The sequence below is a fragment of the Nomascus leucogenys genome, chromosome 8, assembly GCF_006542625.1.
Source record: "Nomascus leucogenys isolate Asia chromosome 8, Asia_NLE_v1, whole genome shotgun sequence".
NCBI classification, from domain to species: domain Eukaryota; kingdom Metazoa; phylum Chordata; class Mammalia; order Primates; family Hylobatidae; genus Nomascus; species Nomascus leucogenys.
Window position 1 is genome coordinate 9433068 of NC_044388.1, and position 22348 is coordinate 9455415.

The following is a 22348-nucleotide window of genomic DNA, read 5'->3' on the forward strand; positions in this document are numbered from 1 at the left end:
TTCCCTCAACTTGGGTTCTCACCAAATTCTATAACTTGGCCTCCCCTAATTTGGCTGCTTATCTCTTTCCCTTCAAGCACTTTAAGGAAGTCTCTTTCCAAATCATTTTTTCTCATCTCTACTACATTCTTGAAAGGCTACTTGTTGTGTGTGATGTATGTGTTTGGTAGTAAATCTACCAAAGCCCTTGAAGAGGCAATGTTTAGAATAGGGGTGTCAACTTCCCATGCCTGTGGGAGCCAGGCAGATAAATGTGTGAAACTGCTTATGGGAAGTGTCATGAATTTTGGCCTGCAGGAGGATTCAAGTCCCACCTAAATGGGGTTGGGAGGTGGGGAATGGGGATGGTGGCTACCCAACCCCAGACCAATTATTGCCAGGTGGAAATGCCGGATCTGCAGCACTTCCTAAGGGAGCCTAAATCAGGATTTTTATATAAAAGCCATGAAATGTTGACTACTTAAAAAAAAAAAGGAATATAAATCTGATCAAGGCTGTAGATGTAACTCCCAATTTACAGGAAATCTCTGAGATAAACACATAAAACAGCACCAAGGGAGGTAATCACCAAATTTCAGATAGGAGGAAACTACAGTTTCTTCAACAAAATTTTTACAGCAATAGCAAGGAAAAAAAGAGAGGAGAGAAACCTATAAATTAAATTTAATAGTGTCAATTGCACTGTATGGACTTTATTTGGATTTGAGCCTTGAACAAATAAATTGGTTTTTTAAAAGATGACCTCTCATTTTTTGAACGCTATTATGTTTTGATGTTATTAAAGAATTACTGTTCTTTGTTGGTGTGGTCTAGTACTGTGGTTACTTTTCTTTTTTAGTAATCCACATTTTAAAAATATATTTTAAAAGTAATCTACATTTCTAAAACTTTTTATTCCGAAATATTTCAAACTTATAGAAGTGTTACAAGAACAGTGCAAAAAAAAAAAAATACAGGAGATGTACATGAAACAAGGTTGGCTGGCAGCTGATAATTGTCAAAGAACTAACTGAGGGCTCATTAAACTAGCCTCTACTACACATGTTTAAGATTTTCATAAAGTTTTAAAAGGTTATGTTAATAAAAGTCTTTATTTAAAATGATATAAAATGCTTCTGCTAGGATGTTAAGCAGACAAGAAGATATATAGTTTGTCTACAAAATACTATCTCAACTATTAAAAAATGCACCATGCATAGATAAAAGGCCAAAATGTTCAGCACTCGAAATAACCTCACAGTAGGGATATACTACTTTTATAATTTGAAAAAAAAAGGTAATATCATTTTAAAACCAAGAAACAAAAATATTGGCGACTCATTCAACTAAAAACATTGTTAGAAGTGAAACAAACACACAGGTGGACTGAATCTGGCCAATAGGGCCCCAGTTTACAGGTTTCCAATGAGAAAATGGGCCCGCAAAACCCATTAGGTCCCTTGGGCCACATCTGGCCTGATACCTGTTTTTGTGTGGCCTACAAGCTAAGAATAGTTTATACATTTTCTTAATTATTGGGAAAAAATCAAAAGGAGAATATAAACATAGCTCGTTTTATTGCACTCCACTTTATTGGGTTTGTAGACACTGCGTCTTTTTTTACAGGTTGAAGGTTTCTGGCAACCCTGCATCAAGCAAGTCTGACTGGTGCCATTTTCCTAATAGCATGTGCTCACTTTGTGTCTCAGTGTCACATTTTAGTAATTCTCACAATATTTCAAACTTTTCCATTATCATTATATGTGTTATAGTGATCTGTGATCAGTGATCTTTGATGTTACTATTGTAATTGCTTTGGGGTGCCATGAACCACGCCCATATAAGATGGCGAACTTTATTGATAAATGTTTATGTTCTGACTGTTCCACTGACTGGCCATTCCCTACCTCTCTTCCTCTCCTTGGACCTCCATATTTCCTCATCTATAAAAATACTGAAATTAGGCCAATTAACCCTACAATGGCCTCTAAGTGTTCAAGTGAAAGGAAGAATTGCGCATTTCTCACTTTAAATCAAAAGTTAGAAATGATTAAGCTTCATGAGGAAGGTATGTTGAAAGTCAAGACAGGCCAAAAGCTAGCTCTCTTGTGCTAAGCATTTAGCCAAGTTGTAAGGAAAATCTCTTGAAGGAAATTAAAAGGGATACTCCAATGAACATGGAAATGATAAGAAAGACTTATTGCTGATCTGGAGAAAGATTGAGTGGTCAGGGTAGAGGATCAAATGAGCCACAACATTCCCTTTAGCCTAAGCCTAATCCAGAGTGAGGCCCTAACTCTCCTCAATTCTAGGAAGACTAGGAGAGGTAAGGAAGCTGCAGAAGAAAAATGTGGAGCTAGCAGAGGTTGGTTCATGAAGTTTAAAAAAGAAGCTGTCTCCATAACATAAAAGTGCAAAGTGAAGTAAGTGCTGATGTGGAAGCTACAGCAAGTTATCCAGAAGATCTAGCTAAGACAATTGATGAAGGTGGCTACATTAAACAACAGATTTCCTATGTAGACAAAACAGCCTTCTGTTGGAAGAAGATGTCACCTAGGACTTTCATAAATAGAGAGGAGAAATCAATGCCTGGCTTCAAAACTTCAATTAGGGGCTTATGAAGCTGGTGACTTTAAGTTGAAGCCACTGCTCATTGACCATTATGAAAATCCTAGGACCTGTAAGAATTACGCTGAATCTACTCTGCCTGTACTCTATTAATGGCACAACAGTGACTAGATGACAGCAGATCTAGTTTAGTGAATATTTTAAGCCCACTGTTGAGACCTACTGCTCAGAGAAAAGATTTCTTTCAAAATATTACTGCTCATTGACAATACACCTGGTCACCCAAGAACTGTGATGGACATGTACAAGGAGATGAATGTTGTTTTCATGCCTGCTAACACAACATCCATTCTGTAGTCCTGATCAAAGAATAATTTTGACTTTCAAGTCTTATTAAAAATATATTTCATAAGGCAATAACTGCCATAGACAGTGATTGCTCTGAAGGATCTGGGCAAAGCAAATTGAAAACCTTTGGGAAAGGATTCACCATTCTAGATGCCATTAAGAACATTCATGATTAATGGAAGGAGGTCAAAATATCAGGAGTTTGGAAGACGTTGGTTCCAACCCTCATGGATGACTTTGAGAGATTCAAGCCTTCAGTGGAGGAAGTAACTGCAGATGTGGTGGAAATAGCAAAAGAACTAGAAGTGGAGCCTAAAGATGGGACTGAATTTCTGCAATCTTATTATAAAACTTGATCAGATGAGGAGTTGCTTCTTATGGATGAGCAAAGAAACTGGTTTCTTGAGGTGGAAACTATTCCAGGTGAAGACACTGTGAACCTTGTTGAAACGACAACAAAGGATATATAATATTACATAAATTTAGTTGATGAAGCAAGGACAAAGTTTGAGAAGACTGACTCTACTTTTGAAAGAAATTTCTACTGTGGATAAAATGCTATCAAATAGTGCCACATACTAAAGAGAAATCTTTTGTGAAAGTCAATAAATGCAGCAAACTTCACTGTTGTTTTATTTTAAGAAATTGCCACCCCAACCTTCAGCAACACAACACTGATTAGTCAGCAGCCTTCAACATCCAGGCAAGACCCTCCACCCGCAGAAAGATTATGACTTGCTGAAGGCTCAGATATCAGTAGCATATTTTAGCAACAAATTATTTTTAAACTAAGGTATGTACATTTTTTTAGGCATAATGGTATTACACACTTAATAGACTACAGTATAATGCAAACACAACTTTTTTTTTTTCTTTTTTTTTTTTTTTTTTTTTTGAGACGGAGTCTTTCTCTGTCCCCCAGGCTGGAGTGCAGTGGCGCGATCTCGGCTCACTGCAAGCTCCGCCTCCCGGGTTCACGCCATTCTCCTGCCTCAGCCTCCCGAGTAGCTGGGACTACAGGCGCCTGCCAACACGCCTGGCTAATTTTTTTTTTGTATTTTTAGTAGAGACGGGGTTTCACCGTGTTAGCCAGGATGGTATCGATTTCCTGACCTCATGATCTGCCCGCCTCGGCCTCCCAAAGTGTTGGGATTACAGGCTTGAGCCACCGCGCCCGGCCTGCAAACACAACTTTTATATGCACCGGGAAACTAAAAAGTTTGTGTAGCTTGCTTTATTGCAACATTCACTTTATCGAAGTAGCCTGGAACTGAACCTGTGACATCTGAGGTATGCCTGTATTTCATGATGTGAAAATTATATGAAATGCAGATTTCAGAGTTTATAAGTGAAGTTTCCAGACACAGTCACATTTATTCATTTCTGTATCTGTGATAGTATATCACTATTACTATACTTAACATTATATATTATTGTATTTTGAATTTCATCAATACAAAATTTATGAAAATTTGCTTTGTCACTTGTTATATAAATACCTATGAAGTATCTTCAGTTTTGTCTTGACCCACTGTTAAATTAAGTGTATAGAAGGCCACTGATTTAGACTGGCTCCTGTGCTAAGCCCCAAGAGACCAAACCAAAATGGAGTCACTCATGCTAAAGTTACACATCACTAAACTGAAGTGAAGTTGTTTATCTGACTTGAGAAATTAGGAGAGAGATAATAGGCCAATTTTAGCCAGAATGATAAAGCAGTCCCTTCTGCTTTAACCTTTATAAGGAAAATTACCTGCAGTAACCTGATGTTAACCAATCTGCTTTTTGTATTATGTTATTTCCTTATTCCTGCCTAAGCTACCTTCTAAAAACCAATTGTTCTGCCATGCCCAACAGAATACCTTCCTATTTGTTATAGATAGTGTGCTGCCTGATTCACGAATTGCTAATAAAAACCAAGTAGATCTTTAAACTCAATTTGTGGAAAATTTGTTTTTTCATGCCATAAAGCCTAAAGTATTTGCTGTCTGACTCTTTACAGAAAAAGTTTGTCAGCCCCTTGTTTAGAACTGGGCTTCCCCTGTGACCTCAAGGCAGCTTTAGTAGAAAGAGCACTGGTCTAGGAGTCATGCATGGTTTCATTCCACCACTTAACTCTCCAAGAGACCTTGAGAAGTCCCATCTTCTCTGGGCCACGGTTCCCTCAAAGATGAGTAAAAAGAGTCTAAAATCAATAAGGCAACAGAAACATGTAGTTCAGATTCCCATAAGAGCTTAGCAGGAAGTACAGGGATGATGCAGTGCTAAATGCCGGTATGCCAGCCAGGTGTGGTTCTCCTGGAGACCAAGCGATTCAAACAATCAGAATATCCTTTGAGGATGGCTCCACAGGCACTCAGACTCGGGGCTGGATAAGCTGGTGAAGGAAGGAAGAGGAAGGCTCTGGGGGCTCCCAAAGCAAACTAGCATGCCTGCAGTGGGCAACCTGACTTTGGGGAAAATAATTTCTAAAATCTGCAGTGTACAGCAGGTATTTTGGGTAGGTCTTCAGTCTGTGATTTGTAGATGACCAAAAGCACTTGATCACACAGCATGAATAAAAAGTCTGCTTATTTCATTTAATGTTTAATTCAGATCTAGTACAGTGATGGGGAGGAGGGTGGTAGTGGGTAGTGGGGAGTGGTGTTAAGGGGGCCCTCTGGCATCCTCAGCATGTAGAATAGGAGACTTGGATAGAAATGGAAAGTTCAGGCTGGGCGCAGTGGCTCACGCCTGTAATCCCAGCACTTTGGGAGGCCGAGGCGGGCGGATCACGAGGTCAACAGATTGAGACCATCCTGGCCAACATGGTGAAACCCCGTGTGTACTAAAAAAAATAAATACAAAAATTAGATGGGCGTGGTGGTGCATGCCTGTAGTCCCAGCTACTCAGGAGGCTGAGGCAGGAGAATCGCTTGAACCCAGGAGGCGGAGGTTGCAGTGACCCGAGATTGCGTCACTGCACTCCAGCCTGGCGACAGAACGAGACTCCGTTTCAAAAAAAAAAAAAAAGAAAAGAAAGAAAGAAAAAAGAAATGGAAAGTTCATATGACTCTGTAGTAAATAAATCACCTTTAAGGACATCAATCGGTAGGCGCTTCACAATAGGCAACGTGGGGCAATTAAGTAGCAAGGCCAACATTATGAGCGAAGCCAGAGAGTACATCATAGCACCCAGTCTGTATGCTCTTATGGGAATCTGAACTACATGTTTCTGTTGCCTTATTGATTTTAGACTCTTTTTACTCTATCTTTGAGGGAACCGTGGCCCAGAGAAGATGGGACTTCTCAAGGTCTCTTGGAGAGTTAAGTGGTGGAATGAAACCATGCATGACTCCTAGACCAGTGCTCTTTCTACTAAAGCTGCCTTGAGGTCACAGGGGAAGCCCAGTTCTAAACCAGGGCCTGCAACCTGCATTTAAGGTCTCTCCTGAGCCTTCTTTTTCTAGTTGCAACCCCTTCCCACTTTCTCCCTGGTACCTTGTTCCGCCAGCTCCATGGCGCAGCAGAGCGGCATCTCCTTTTGTCCCCTGGCTGCCTCCTGACTGCTTCCTTTTTTCCGTCTTTCTTATCTTCTGCATCCTCACCCTGCCCCCGTGCTGCCCTCTCTATCTACAGCCAGCTCCCCATTTTGCTTACCAGATGACCACCCCATTCTCTTCCGCATTGTTTCCCCAGTACCCTGAGTACTTCAGAGAATCTTTCCAGGGTGTAGTTCCTTCCTTTCCCTGCTCCAGGTTCCTCTCTTCCCTTCCTCAGTTCAAGAAACAAGAGAAAAGGAAAAAAAAAAAAAATGACAAGGGCACTGCCCTTCTGGGATTTAACCACACTCTCAGCTGGTGGCTTTTGTTTTCTGGCTTCACTGGCTTGTAAGGCCCTCGGGGCAGGGACTCTACGTCATGCTCAGCGCTGGGGAAGGTCGGCAGGACTGTTAGGCCTTAATTAGAGCAAGGTCTCAGACAGGGTGGGAGATTTTAGCAAGCAAGAGGAAAAGAAATTTCAAAATATCCATTTGGTAGCAATGGCCACAGAGTAAGGAAGAGGATTGTTTTATTGTAGAAAGCATATAATGAAAGCCTCCACTGCTTTTCATGAGCACAGAAAGAATATTTACACTGGCAATTTTCAAACCAAACAGCACCAGAAAACAAACTCCCTCCACAGGCCAAACATAGGGAGTGTTCAGTCTTGAACCCTGAGCAGGAATTGCTGCAGAGGCAAGGAGAACATTAAGGGGGAAAAAATGCAAAATGAGTTATGAGATCACAAGAGCAATTTTCTGGTCAATGAGACATTTAGGCTAAGGCAGTGGCATGCTGGGATCACCTAACAAAGACAATTGATTTTGCAACTGGTCTCTGATTTACCTGCTGCCCAGAAAGCCTTCTGCAGAACAGCCAGCATGGAGACCCCTCACTGTCAACCAGGGAAGGTAAAAAAGCAAAAATATCTTGCCTACATCACAAATTCAAATTTTTGCATTTGAGGGCTTCTCAACTTAACATCTGCTCATGAATGCAAAAGTGGCAGCCGTTATTGAGGTCACCTGGCAATGCAGGCGGACCAGCTTGGAGAAGGGCAGCCAGACATACGGTGGCTTATTAGGAGCCAAGACATCTCGGGAAGGTGGTGAGGTCAAGACACAAAGTCCAAGTGAAGAAATGTCCTTGTCATCAGCTGAAATGCCCAAAACTGAGGGATGGCCTCCAGCGAACAGTATAAAAGGCCATTAAGAGAACAGCACACCATTTATTTCTTCCTGGAACAGGGAGGATACACAATTGTGCTTGTCCATACAATGATCTACCCTTGTGTGGGAACCTGGACTGCAGTTTCATAAGGGGACTATGTCATATTTCATTCTGCTTGGCTTATAGCAGTGTCTGGCACATAGCAGATGCTCAACAAATGCTCAAAGAAGTGAACTGAATTGTTGCAGTCCCCTTCCTCACTAATGGGCAGAGAGCCCCTTTATCACCAGCCCCCTTCCCCACTTTACTACAAAGGAACCGAACAAGCTTGTCTTCATGTTGTGGAATGTTTCAGGGCCTCTCAAAACCAAATGAAGTACAACATGCCAGCCAGGCCGCCTCTACTGTGATAAGCAAAGTCTGCTAAGTAATGAATCAATTTTAGAAGGTGCTTCTGAAATGTTTAGAAGGCTCAAAAGAGCCTTATAGTTTCTAACTCGCATAGCAAACTTCTCCCTTTGTTCCCTGACCTTTGTCAACAGAACAGCCTGAAAAGCATGAAAGAGTTCTGGTTCTTAAGAAGAATTTTTTAAAGAATGACTTGCTCTAATGGAGGAAAAAAAAACCTCACTAGTTCTTTAGAAAGCCACCAACAGGCAAAGATGTGTGCAGAGCTAAAGCGTTTTAGCAAAACCTGAAAAAAACTTCACTCTGGTGGGAGGCATTTTAGGACTAAGACAATCTACTGGCCAGACGAGATGAGACAAACCCTTCCACCATTTTGCCTTTGAAAAAAAATTCAATGACTATCTCAACGTTTTGCCATTGGTTTAAATTCCGGAATTCTTATGAAAAATAAAGCAAGAGGCTTCTCAGAAATTTCTCTACTCTGAGAGGTCTTTCTTCTGTGCATTTCTTGGGTTGACACTGAATCTGTGCCAGAATTTCATCACCACCTAGCACTGCAACGTACTGTACCTTCTGAAGCAGTTTCAGGGTCGTGATTGGGTCAAAGGCAATGACCCCATGAGTACCAGACTCTGGGAGTTTGACTGGCTAAAACCAGTCACAGGGACCTGGGCCATCCTCTTACTGTAGGGGAAGCTTACCTAAGTTAAGCCTCAGCCCTTGTAGCTGTCAGACCTGGCTCTGAGATAGCAACATTTACAAAAGAAAGGAAAGTTTGAAGGCTGAGCATGAGCACTCCTCTCCTGGTAATGCCCCGCGTCAGATCTTCACCTGACTAGATCCTTCTCAGCACACAGATCCGCACTTAAATGCCACATCCTCAGAACATTCTGATCAACCATTCTTAAGTGGCTCTCCTCCCTAGAACCACATAACCCTCACTTTCTATTTTATTTTTTTAATTTTAATTTTTTTTTAGAGAAAGAGTCTTGCTTTTTGCCCATGCTGGAGTGCAGTAGTATGATTCTAGCTCACTGCAACCTCCAACTCCTGGGCTCAAGTAATACTCCTACCTCAGCCTCCCGAATAGCTAGGACTACAGGTGCACACCAGCCACCATGTCCATTTAATTTTTAAAATTTTTTGTGGAGATGGGGTCTTGCTATGTTGCCCAGGCTGGTCTCAAACTCCTGGTCTCAAGCAATCCTCCTGTCTTGGCTTCCCAAAGTGTTGGGGTTACAGGCATGAGCCACCGTGCCTGGCCCACTTTCATTTTTAAATTTTTAATTTTCCTCTGTGCACTTGCCTTCTTTATTTACATCTATATTTTTGCTTATTCCCCTCCCTGCAAGCACCCTCCCATTCTCTGGAATATGCCTGGCATATAGTAGATGCTCAATAAATGTGTTGACTGTTTATTTACCAAGAGACCTGTTAAGAACAGCATTTTCCCTGGAAAGGAGCTGTTAGAATGAACCACATGGTACCAGGAACTCAAAGACTTAGCATGACTTAGTACTAAAGAGAAAGTGCTAGATCTCTATCCAGATTCTTCTCATATAACAGTAAAGAGGCTCTAAGTCATAGTCTGATTACCAGTCCATCTCCGGGGGATCCATGGAAATGGATGAGGTAGATCAATACCACTCTAGTATTATGGCAAGAGATGCAATCTTGGTATTATAGTATTATAAATATCATAGTATTTTAGATTATAGATCATTCCAACAGAAAACCACATATTTGCCCATTTTGTTTTGGTGAGAACAGTGCAATTGTTTGCACAGTCTTCCTGTCGCACCTGCTCTGGCCTGCCCAGTAAAAATACCGGAGCAAAAAAGTGTAAATGGGTTCAGGATAGCTTTTCAAACAATGAGATGGGGTAAGTGCCATCCTCTACAATCATCAAGAAGCACTTTCAGCTAATCTTGGAAATTCGATAATAATTGTAAATGGGTAAGTTTAGGAAAGCTTTGTGCCTTATCAAGATTGCTGTGAAATATGAAGGCAAAATATTAAGGTGAAACACAACGAAGTAATATATAGTAATTATTATTCTATTCACTGGTTTATTTATTAGAATGACGATGATACGATACACTTCCCAACAATCTTATTTGACTTTCTAGATCCTTGAATGGGGTTTAAAATTCTTTTAGGCAAGACTAAGAGCAACATAAGTGAATAATGCCACAAAAAAAAACCCCATTAAGTATGAAAATCTACAAGATGACGCAACCATGCTTGAGTTACAAACAAAAGAATCGACATTCTATAAAGAAGAAATACACTGTTGAATCTATCAGGCATTCATTTTAATGGTAAAACAATTGCATTGCATCCATCTAATCTTGTAATTAAGATTCAAATAGGTGCAAAATGATTACTTTGTACTGGCCTATCAAAATAGAAGACGTTGTAGTTATAAGCTTTCTGACTAGCAGTAGTGTTTTAATTATAAATGCCTGGCTCATTATTTGCTCAAGAGCGAATGACAATTAGCTTGATCCTATTGCAACTGTTAATGCTGTTGGTACTAAAAAAAATTGGCAATATTGAATCAGGTTTCTGATATTTCCCTTCAGTTTACAATCTTCTGACTGATACTATATTCAAAATGTACTTAGTCATTTAAAGTCACAGGCAAGAAAGAAAATGGCTCCCAACAGCCAAAAAAAAAAAAAAAAAAAAGGTGTTGCAGGAAGGGTATTTCATGGCAAGCCCGTAGAACAAAATCAGTATGAGATGAATCACGTTCTAAAATAATTGAACCAGAGAAAGACTCCAAGCAAAATATTTTAGTTGGCCACAAAACAACATGACAACAACCACCACCACCCTTCAGCCCATTAGAGTGGTTCAATTCTACGATAGTGCTATGGAACAGAGTATTAGTTAAACTGCTAGAATAAAGCAGCCATTTACACAGATGGTTTTGAATCTCAATGTTCTTCACATCGAAGCAAACCTCGGGGAGGTTTCAGGTTTAGCACCATCTTCCTAACACACCTACAGAGATATTTCCACAAAGGTTCAGGGTGCACTTGTCATTGGAGGGGTAGGCTTGGGTTTGGGTCCTTGTCTACCGACAGCACTGAGGTTACCAACGGAGGGATCAGGGAAGGCAAGAGTACAAGCATTTTCTGATTCTCAGAATTTCTGAAATACCTTTTGTTTCAGTGGTGCTGGTGAACTTGTGATAATGAAACTACACCTCTGTACACAAACCTTGACCTGCATTCTGGAGCATACTGCAAAGAAAACCTTAATTTTGAAAGTACTGAGCACAAAGGAGGGAGAGAAAAGCTGTCACTGTGCAAGCTTTCTCTATATGTTTAGAAACATGGCTTAATTTTTAAGGCTTGAAGACCGCATTAAAAACCATCTAAAACCAGTTCAGATTCTATATGAGAGGAAAAAGAACTGTAAATTTTTCATTAAACATTTGTTTCCTTTTTAAAGACATTCTTTTGCATATCTGTTATTGCATGTTTAAATACGATTTGGTTACCAAGGAAACAGGTTCTGGCCCAGTGTTAAATTTGAAACTAAAATATATTTGAGAAGTTAAGCTCAAAAGAAAGAGCTCATGAAATTATTTTGAAAAGTGCCAGAACCACAGCTATATGGTCTGCAATGAACCATTCTAGGGGCTCGGTTTCATTTAGTGAAGCTCTATTTCTTTTAAGAGGGCCATCTATATTTAATATTTCCCTCTTTAAAAATTGTAACTCCTCATCCCCCCAAATTATATACATAATATAATGTATTCTTGTATATTACCTAAAATTAATTTTGGAAGCATATCAGTTTTTATTTTCATCTTTCATATAACACGTTTAAAGACCGCTTCTTAAAATTTAAATATTTTTAATGTTTCTTATTAAGCTTGTTTACGCTCTTTGAAATCATCTCCAGAAACCCATTTATTTTTAGTTTCAAGCTGAAATGGAGCTGAATCATCAGTCTTTTCAAAAAATTCTTTTGTTGTCTAATGGCACCACACCTATCATATATATGATTTTTTTAAAAAAATCTCCCTTTTATGGCAGAATCATTTAATAAGTTTGTAAAAGCTACACATTTATATACCATCTGAATAGCAGAGCCTGTCCAATTAAAAACCCTCCCCCAAAAGATTACAACTGTCTTATTTAATTTTTGTTTTTTTAAAAGTCATATTCTAATACATCTAATGTTCTTGCTGCATGCCTCAAAAAAAACTATAAAAACATGCAAATTTCAACCTACCTGTATGCACCACTTAATGCAGTGCTAGCATGACAAGACACTCAGCCATTTTTATGTAAAGCGATGGAGACCAACTGATTTCTCTGTCTTCTTGCTCACAAGTTTTAGATGCAATTGTCACATACACACAAAAATCATACGCAGAACAGCTTGAATGAACTGTGATCATAGAACTGAATTTATCAACAGGAAAACAGGATTGAAAAAAGAAGTTTCTCATCCAAGGTTTTTCTGAGACTGCAACCAAGGAGGTGGTGTGTTGAATTTTTTTCCCCTTCCTCCTCTGAGAGTTCAAAGCTCGGAGCTGACCACTGCAAAGGCCACTGTCACATTTGCTGAAAATCAAACCACTGATACCAGCATTGAAAATACAAATTTGAGAACCCAAGTTGCTTGCACATGATGGAGTGCATAAGAGTTAAAAATAGAATCCACCTTGCCTCCTACCTGCATAATAAATATGTAAGTTTCAAGTGTTTAATTTGATATTCACATTAATTAACAATACAACATACATTATTTAAAAGACAGCAAATGCACGACGAAAGGAGAGACACCATCTGGTAGCAGAGTTTAGTTGTTGTTTTTGTTTTTAGGGTTTGTGGGGGGTTTTGGTTTTGTTAAAAAAAGACAGGTAAAATCATATTTTGAATGTGATGAAAAGCAAACATCCAGAAGCAAATGAATTGGAAATGAAAGGTGATGTTGAAGTATCTATGGCTGTAATGAGGCAAAAACAAGTCTTCGCTACCAGATGATATGGCATACAGAGCATTTACATACTCACATCTGAAATACTAGGCAACGTGTAATGAATTCTAGACACAGCATGCACACACAGCACAAGCACGGCTAATCCTGCCTGCCATCTTAGGCTCGCAGAAGCAAGATACGCACTGCATGCAGCACACGAGCACTGGGGAAGGAGGAGGCAAGGGACAGCTCACCTTAAATGCAGTATCTGATTAATGTTGTAAGTGACATTGCATATCAGCCTCAGAGTCTTGGTTCAACTGGGTAGGAGGGAACAAAGAAAAATGTCATCAACTGGTGATGCAAGATGAGCCCAATCACTAAACACTGTTTAGCAAACTCCAAATTCTGCAACCAGACAGAAGGCATTTCATACACTTAAGCAGAGCTGCTCCACAATGAATGTGTCCTTCTGCTTCTGAGAATCAAACAATCCTTTTGCTAAGGAAGAAAATAAGCTGGAAAGAACACTCTCATATTCTCTTCCTGAAGAAAGCTTTCAATACAGTATGTATCTGGTCTGGGATGCATTTTATAGATTGTTAATTTTATAGAATTGCTAAGAAAAAAAGCAAAATTGTTAAGCTCTTGCAAAGTAAAGAATAATTTTCATAAAGAGTATAGCATTTCTAGATTATTTTTCAAAATCCTAAATGGTGCCGGCAGGCTTGTAGAAAAATGCATGATCAGCTGTCTGTATCCGTGCTATAACCTTTAACCACAAGCAGTGTAAATGTATCCTGCTAAATGTATCTGCAGTACAGAGCGGCAGATACCGCCTCAGAATTTTATTAAAATGTGAATGGATTTTTTAAAACTTGGAAGCAGAATAAAATCAGAACAGAAAAATAAATTGATGCTGAATTCCTCTGGCTGTATAGCTGACCATCATGAACGATAAAAGCTATCCTTAGGATACTGACCTAAATAATACTAAGACTTACAGCAGCATACTGTATGCGTTCAGAACACAGAAAATGCAAAATGATTTATCTTCTCCCTCCCCCTCCAAAAGCTAAACTGTAAAGTAACAAGCCATTAATAGGAATACCGAAAGGCTATAGATAGTACATACTGTAAGAGAAGAAATCGTATTGTGCTGAGATGCAATGTTTCTTTGTTTTACTTTGAGGCTTATTTTAGCTATGCTTGCATGATGACATTGACATCAGGAGGTCAGTGCTGACACTGGGTTGATACCCGTTTTATGAGTGAAATGTTTTCCGAAAATTAAATCTCATCCACTCAAACACCAAATTTCATGTCGTCTTCAATACCACCTCCCTACCCCCACTGCTCAAGATTGATGGGATCTAGTTTGGTGGTATATAATAAATTGGAATCACCTTCTGCAGATACTTCAATACGTAATGGTGAGGAATTAATTTTTTAAATAAAAAACCTTCAAGAATTCTTATGCACCCCCTTTCATTCCTTCCTATCAACACACACACACACACACACACACACACACACACACACACACACACACACTCGAAGCTCGAATTGCAATGAAATGTTTAACATGTGGAACAAAAACTGTTGAAAGAGCTGCTTATTCAGGATTTTTAAGAAATGCCTAATAAGCAAATACGGTTTTGCTGCAAAACCAGTGTCACCAGGTCCCCAAAGAGGAAAACAGCATAGCTTGCTAGCAAAATTTCCTCCAGATCTTGCCGGCAGGTAAAAAAACCAAAAAGCATTTTATTTGCCAGGCTGTATAAAACAAGAAGTCTTTTATTTTTAAGGAAATAGAACAGATTCTTTTCCACTCTATTTCTTTAGCTACAAAGAAACCATACCCACCCCCACCCTTAGATCCTGGACATAAGCCAACATTTTTATAAAATGCTGAGACTGATTTTGAATATATAATATTTATAGTTTTCTTCTTCTTATCTCTCCAAAAGTCTTCAATTGCCTATTGCATCACTGAATATGCTGTTGTTAATTTTAACACGTGCAAAAATGAATTAATATTTTCTGGGGTTGCTAGTTTTCCAGCACCTCAATCTTCTGTAAGGACTGGCTGAAAATAATCAGGTTAGCAACACATTGAAGCTCCCCAGAATTTTTTTAAAAGAGAAAATATGTTCAAACACCTTAGCTGAGGTACTAGGTTTCACAACTGGATCTTTTGTTTCTAGCTCTCATTCTATCTCCTGCCCCAGAGCGTAAGTGATTTTTAGCTTAGTGTGTGGAATGTACCCTGCCCTCCTATATCCTATATACTTTAAAGTCTCTGAGTTGAGTTGTCCAGATGGTGGGTCATACCTGAACCATAGCGAGAGTCCTCTTCTCTTTGGAGTACATCTCTCTCCCACAACTACTCCAGAAATAAATGTGGCTCTAACGAAAACAGTAGCTCCTGGTCTCACACCAATGGTGGAACCATCTTCCCCACCCCCACATCATTGCTCTATGAGCTCTGGTTAGCATTGACAGCGTCAGAAAATTAGAATGGAGTGTCCTTAGGCCAATTCCTCCTTTACCATGGGGGTCGAGAATTAGAGAGATGATCACGCTGAGTTATAAGGCACCAATTCAATATACGGTCATCTATGAAGCAGAGTCCTTAGAGTGGGGTGGGAGGAGGTTGACGCAAACACCTAGGCATTGAATGCTCTTCATGTCTGTTGAGATATTCCCCATTAATGACGTTTGAAAGCTAGACATTCATTTAAAAGTACTCGCAAATTATTATCATGTAGGCTAAATATACACGTTATGGAATCAACTCTGACCACATAGAACTAAGTCGTCTGCCTCCTCTGTCGGGAATAATAAATGACAGTGACAACAACAGTAATCCATATTAGGTTCCCAGGAGATGAGTAAATAGTGTTCTATTCCCTTTACAGGGAAGGGTGGTGAATGTGGTCAGGTCCCATACTGGTACTTGTAAGCCAGATGCCAGGGCAGTTTCCAAACCCCTTGTGGGGTTCTCTGTCCACCCTCTGTCAAAACCAGCCTAAAAGCCAGGTATTGGTTTATTTTGTGATGTTCCAAGACAATCAGTAAACATGGTACGTTTACCAGACCTGCTTGGATTAAACAAATGTGAACTATAGTTGAAAATATTCAAAGCAATGAGCTTGTTTATGCAGACATTCTCAACTAGTAAATCCTGTTTTATACTTTCAGAAAACCATGCTCATGCCTGAATTACTTCAGCTTTGTCATGATTACTAGTGGCAAGGGTATGCATTCACTTATGATTTAAAAAAATTGCGTGCTTCTCATCAGCCTCCTCGGGGCATGTGCACAAACATTAATTTAAAAGGCAAATCCCTTTTCCACAGTGAACATTTTAGCCTGTTTCTGCCACTTTGACGAGTCAAACACGAGGAACCCGAGATAATCTGGCAGGCACAGGCTGGAGAAGGACAGAGCTAGAAGTGAGGGGTGAGCCTTTCACTTCGATTAACGTGCTTACTTGCTCGCGGTCTCGTTGTTCTGCAGGCTGAGCTAATTTTCTTTGCAGTCCTGTGGGTTAAAGTTAAATTGCATGGCTAATGCAATGTACACAATTCAAGTATGAACAAAGCTTGACTCTCTATGTTTTAAAAAAACATAAAGTAGGGCACTGAGTCCCAGAGGAATCCTTGGTTTATAAACATTTGGATCAGTTTGCATGTTCCTTTATGCCATTCACCACATCAAACATTACGGCTGGGTTCTTTTTACACCTAATAGAGGTAGTCAACATTTGTGGGTACATTGTTGTCAGGTTAGGCTATTCCAATTGAAATTAAAAGAAAAATAAAAGTGTTTACCAAATACACTTTTGTTTAAATTCTTAGTATATAAAAAGTTTAAGATTTTTTAATGAGGTTGGTTATTACATCTGTCTATAGCGTATTTAGTCCTGGAAACAACATGGTGATTTAATTTACCAATGACCAAAAATGCCTTTGGATTTTTGAGAAAGTTCAATGCTACTTTGAACATCTACATCTTGCCTAGAGACCTGGGCAGGAACTTCTGCCTTCCACATTGATCAGAGCTAAAAAGTCTATACTAGCTACCCTTATGGAGAACCTACTATATACTCAATAGTTTAGCTACATGCCCAATGTTTATTTCATTCTAAGCCAATAATCCTGCAAACGGAGTATCTTCAATTTTAGGTGAGGAACTAATAGAGATTACACACAGCAAATAGCAGACTTAGGATTCAAACCTAAGTTTGATTGATTGCAAAGTCTACGTCTTTCCACCAATCTTAAGAGGATAAAACTTCCTTCTACGTCCACACTCCATCCCTGATGTCAGTAATCTTCTTATTGTGCAGACACCTGGTAGAGGACTCTATCTCCCTGGAGCCCTGACTACCTCTGTTTATATGAATCAGCCTCTACCCTCCAGGACCTGGGAATTGTGGGAACCTAGGATGCCACCAGCTGGAGACAGGCTGGGCCCAGCAGGTGGAAAAGACACAATGAAAGAGGAGGAATCAGATGGACCATGTTGGAAAGTTAAGTGTAGAAAGCAGAGTAAGTATTTTAGGGGGAGATTTGCCATAATTCAAAAAATATTTTATGAAGCAAAATAAATGAAAATAAATGACATAAATATATTTCAGATGGAATGTTTATTTTAATAAATACATTTCCACTTGAAATGTATTTATTAAAACCTAGTGGAGTCTAGTTTTTTCCCTCTCACAGGTGACCAAACAGGCTGAGAGAGATCCAATGATTTGCCCAAGATCACACACTTCATAAGTGAGTTTATTATTAATGCAGCCTTTCACTATATTAAAAATTATAGCCAGTTTCCTTTTATACCCAATGTATTCAGCATTTGCGAATAAATTTGTTATCAGGTTGTTAGAGTGTTCTACTCTAAATGATCAGTTAAAGAAAAATCAGTGTAACAATCAGACTAGCCTGTTCTCTTTTGTTTGTTTGGTTTTGGGTTCTCTTGAGACAGAGTCTCGCTATGTTGCCCAGGTGGTACTTGAACTCTCAGTTGATTCTCCCGCCTCAGCCTTCTGAGTAGCTAGGATTATAGGCTCATAACACTGTGCCTGGCTGAAACTGACCTACTTGCAACTCACAAATAGTATTTTTCTCCTGAACAGATAACCTAAGTAGCCAATATGATTTTTTTCCAACATATTTTTAAATGGACTTTTAAAAAGCCTAATTTTGAAGTAAGAGATTTTCCTCAACCAAATTTACTGTTTTATTTTATCATTAAAATGATTTAAACACTAAAATCATTTTAATGACTCTGTTATCATCTGTTCATTTTGCCTCTGTCTCGGGTCCCTTCTAGTTCTAAAAGTTTGTGATTCTAAAAAATCAAGCCCAGCTTGTTTTCTAGGTCAAGTAGGCCAAGAGCTGGACTCCAAGTCTCCTGCCTTCTGGTGTACGTGGCCAGCTGACTATCCTGCTTCATTTGCAGTAAGTGTACATGCCAACAAGATGGCTCTCAAAGGGCGCTTTCTAATCCACCAGCTCCACCCCACCTGGGAATAGGAGAGGAAGACTATCTTGCTCAATGCTCATAGGTAGTAGAATGGAGGGTTGGGTGAATGACATGCTTGAGGATTCTGAACTCCAGGAAACCTTCTCCAGTTCTTATACACGAGCGTCCTCACGTCCATCCGTTAGCATCTGTGTAGGACGTGAGAAAGGAGTACATATCTGTTGGCAAGGATTGGGCAGCAAGCCTTGTGGACCAAACTGGGGTTACCCTCCAGGAAAGAGCTGGAAGGAAAAGGGAACTGTAAACCATGTGTTTTTTAACAAAGGAAAAGTGGCAAATGACATAGGCTGCAAGGCAGACTGTGGTGGACAACATCTCAACCCATCCTAACCCAACTCAAATCCTCCTGTGGGAGCATCCTCAACAGATGTCATCACCATTATGGAAATCACTACATCGGCTTTAGCAACTGAATAGTTGCTGCTTTCATTTCTCAGTGCATTTGAAACATGGCATGAATAATGACCTTGAGTGCCCATTCCTACTACCCAATCACAAGTTCATTTTCTGCCATGACTGCTTGTCACGCACCAGATGGAGAGCAAGTGAAACAACAGGGCCTTCTAGATTCTGAATTGCCAAAACACATTCAGCAAGGAAGTAGAGTTTCATCTTTTTGGAGAGACTAGCAACTAGGCTGAAAAGGGAAGGTGGGGATATAAATGAAGGTAAAAAAAGTAAGAATTCTTACAGATCCATAAAAATCCACCTCATATGAGAGCATAATCTTCTCTTTGTATCTTTCTTCACACCCTGGGCAACAAATATTTCAAGAGTTAAACCTGGGAATAAATTTACTTGCTTTCTCTTCTCTCAGATACATGACGTTGCAGCTCAGAAAGGGCCACAACAATGCACCTCTTCTCAGAGAAGCTTAACAAGCCTCAGTGAGTCTTTAACTCCTTTCGACTAAAGATAAAAGCACAATACATTTTGGTTGTATTGAATTATCTACCTAGGCCCATGTCTCTGGCTTGCTTCCTGCAAGATCTTTGTATCTTCCAGGGCACTACAGCATTTCCTAACACCATGGAGAGGCTCACTGAGGATGTTTTGGACTCACCAGCACCAAACTCTGGAGTCCTTTCTCTACCACTACCAGCGGGATCCTCAGCTTTGTATCACGAAGCCACTTCCTAAAGTTAAAGTACTTGTTTCGGGAGTTAAGGAATGGGCTTGGGGGCTGAAAATCTCTATGAAAATCTTTCAAGTACTTAATCACTTGTTTACCAAGGGGAGCCACAAATTGTCTGGCAAGCAGACCACAGTGCTTTGTGTAAACCTGTCTCTCCTAGAACAGGGAAAGAGGAGACAGAAATAAGAGTGGCCTGACAACACCGCCACAGCCCCCAAAGAACACCTCAACATTTCCTCAGGCCCTCAGTGGCAGAGCGTGTTTCACAGAATTAAAGGACAAGGAAGACACTTTAGAAAATGCCATCTAAACCATTTCTTTGAGGGAGAAGAAAATTAGGTTCAAAGAGAGTAAGTGTCATATTTAAATAAAGGCCTCAGCAATGAGCATAGAAGTCATATTCCTTAATTTCTAGCATCCTGCTCTTTGTAATTCAACACACTGGCTCAATTAAAAAAAAATCTAAGCTGTCAGATACTTAAAAATAGTTATAGGTTAATTGAATTAATGACTAAATGACAGAATGGAGGGTTTATAACATGTTTCCCAATTCCTCTCAGATGAAAATATCATACTACATTTGTTTAACTAAAAACAAAACTCAACTAAATATAATTTTAAGCAAAATAGTCAATGTTGGCCAAAATATCACCTGGAACTTCTCAATGTCACTTGAGACTTGTCAGAGAACCAGACTTGATTGCTATATTAAGTCAATTGACTAAGTTTAGCCTGCTGAAGTAGCCTTTATCCTCTTTGGTTTGCAAAGAAAAATCTCATGATTTAGCATGAATGGCTAAAAATAAGCTGCAGGTTTCATTTTCCGTTGTTCAGTATGGTTGTGAAACTAAAAGGTGCAAAACTATGAGATTCACCAACGACTACAGAAAGTCAACGATTAAAATTGTCACCTTTCTAGCACACGATCCTGGTTGCCAGCTCACAGCCAGGCCCGAGAAATGCGCACCGCTGTCCCTGTCATCATGGTCTCTTGAGATGAGTCCCTCTAATAACTAAGGCACGGTTGGAAGCTGGGGGCTGAGGCCAGTCCTGGGGTAGCAGTGGTTTGTGAGTGTATTGTCACATCCGGACAGGATGCCGCATAGACTTCAGCCCATATGCTCAGCCTCCATCTTAGGTGATGCTGGGGACTCCTCTGCAGAACCTGGGAGTAAATACAGCTCGAGTTTCATTAAGATAGGGCTCCGAAGGTGGTGAGTGCAGCGAGTCCCTCTTGACCTAAATGACCATGGCCTTGTGCAATTCCATATTGCCAACCCAGGCAGCTCACAATAAATTTAATTTCAAAACTGTCTTTCCAGGGCCAAGTCTGGCAAAAAGGTATTTGACAGGGACATAAATGCTTCAAAGAGAAGGCAGCCATCTCACTCTGTAGCATTCAGCTGTGGCACAAGGCCTGGAGACAGCAGCGCTGTTAAAAGAAAGCCCTCAGCTGAATGAGATTGAAAGGGGGCAAAGAAGGGTTAATCTCCTTCCATTAAAGGAGGGCCCATTTGGTGAAGGTGAAGAGTATAATCTGTATGAAGAGCAAAGCAAAGAGTCGTTCCAGAAAAGAAATTACTGCACAGGGGCGAGAAGGATGATTTGTCCTCGATTTTCACCGTGAGACCATTTCTTAGATCTGAATCTACCTAGCTTTGAAGTTATAGTCTCAGGGAGGGGTAAATGGGGCACATTCACATTCAGTGCTGGCATACTTGAGCTTTGATTCCATCTGAGATGGGCTGTCAGTCTCTGAGAAGCAGAGGGTGCGGCCAAAGCCAGCGGGACATTGTAGACTTCAAACCACAAGTTAGAAGGCGGCAAAATAAATAGCAGGAGTTGCTCATAAAGGAGAAGCCAGGGGATAAATCCCCCTCCTCAAGGTGGGAAAACCCTGTTTTAAACATAGTTTTAAAAACTTTTAAAAAGTTTTAATACCTTTTTTTGTGAAATAGCATAAGATGTACAAGAAGTTATTCAGTGTCTACTTTCTCCACCTTCCCCCAGTGATGTCTTATATAGCTGTAGTACTTGGGCTAAACCAAGAAACAGACGCTGGTATAGTTGAAATAAATGCAGATACAGTCTTATGTGATTTTGCCCGTTTTTACATGCACTCTGTGTGTGTGTGTACCTGTATGTCTACAGTTCTATGCAACGTATCACATGTGCAGGCTGGAGTAATGACCATCACCATCAGAATAGAGAATAGTCACCACCACAGTTCCCTGTGCTCTCTCTGATAATCACACCCATCCTGACAACCACTGATCTGTTCTCTGTCACTGTAAATTTTTTTTTTTTTTTTTGCTTGTTGAGACAAGGTCTCACTCTGTCACCCAGGCTGGGGTGCAATGGCACAATCATGGCTTACTGCAGCCTCAAACTCCTGGGCTCAAGCAGTCCTCCCATCTCAGCCTCTCAAGTAGCTGAGACCACAGGTGCACGCCCGCATATCCAGCTAGTTTTTTAAATTTTTGTAGAGATGGGGTCTCCCTGTGTTGCCCTGGCTGGTCTCGAACTCTTGGGCACTCCTGCCTCGGCCTCCCAAAGTGCTGGGATTACAAGCATGAGCCACCGTGCCCTGGCCTATCACTGTAATTTTGTCAGTCCAAGAACGTTCTCTAAATGGAATCATGTAGCATGTAACTCTTTGAGATTGGCTTTCAGCATAATGCCCTTGTGATCCATTTGAATTGTATGTAAAGAGCACATG

The 22348-nt window shown here is 40.1% G+C and overlaps 1 protein-coding gene across 8 annotated transcripts in view; it reads right to left on the minus strand.

Annotated features, from left to right (window-relative positions):
• The window catches only part of ZBTB38 (zinc finger and BTB domain containing 38), an 81919-nt gene that overhangs the window by 50009 nt on the left and 9562 nt on the right, over positions 1 to 22348 (minus strand). For 2 of the 8 annotated variants that reach the window (XM_030816726.1, XM_030816729.1), the window contains one exon: positions 12246 to 13258. The gene's annotated coding sequence lies outside the window, so the exon portion shown is untranslated. Of the gene's footprint in view, positions 1 to 12245; positions 13259 to 13374; positions 14053 to 14073; positions 15248 to 15272; positions 16676 to 22348 lie in introns of those variants that run through there. The other 6 variants (XM_012508589.2, XM_030816725.1, XM_030816731.1 and 3 more) reach the window with 6 other exon arrangements.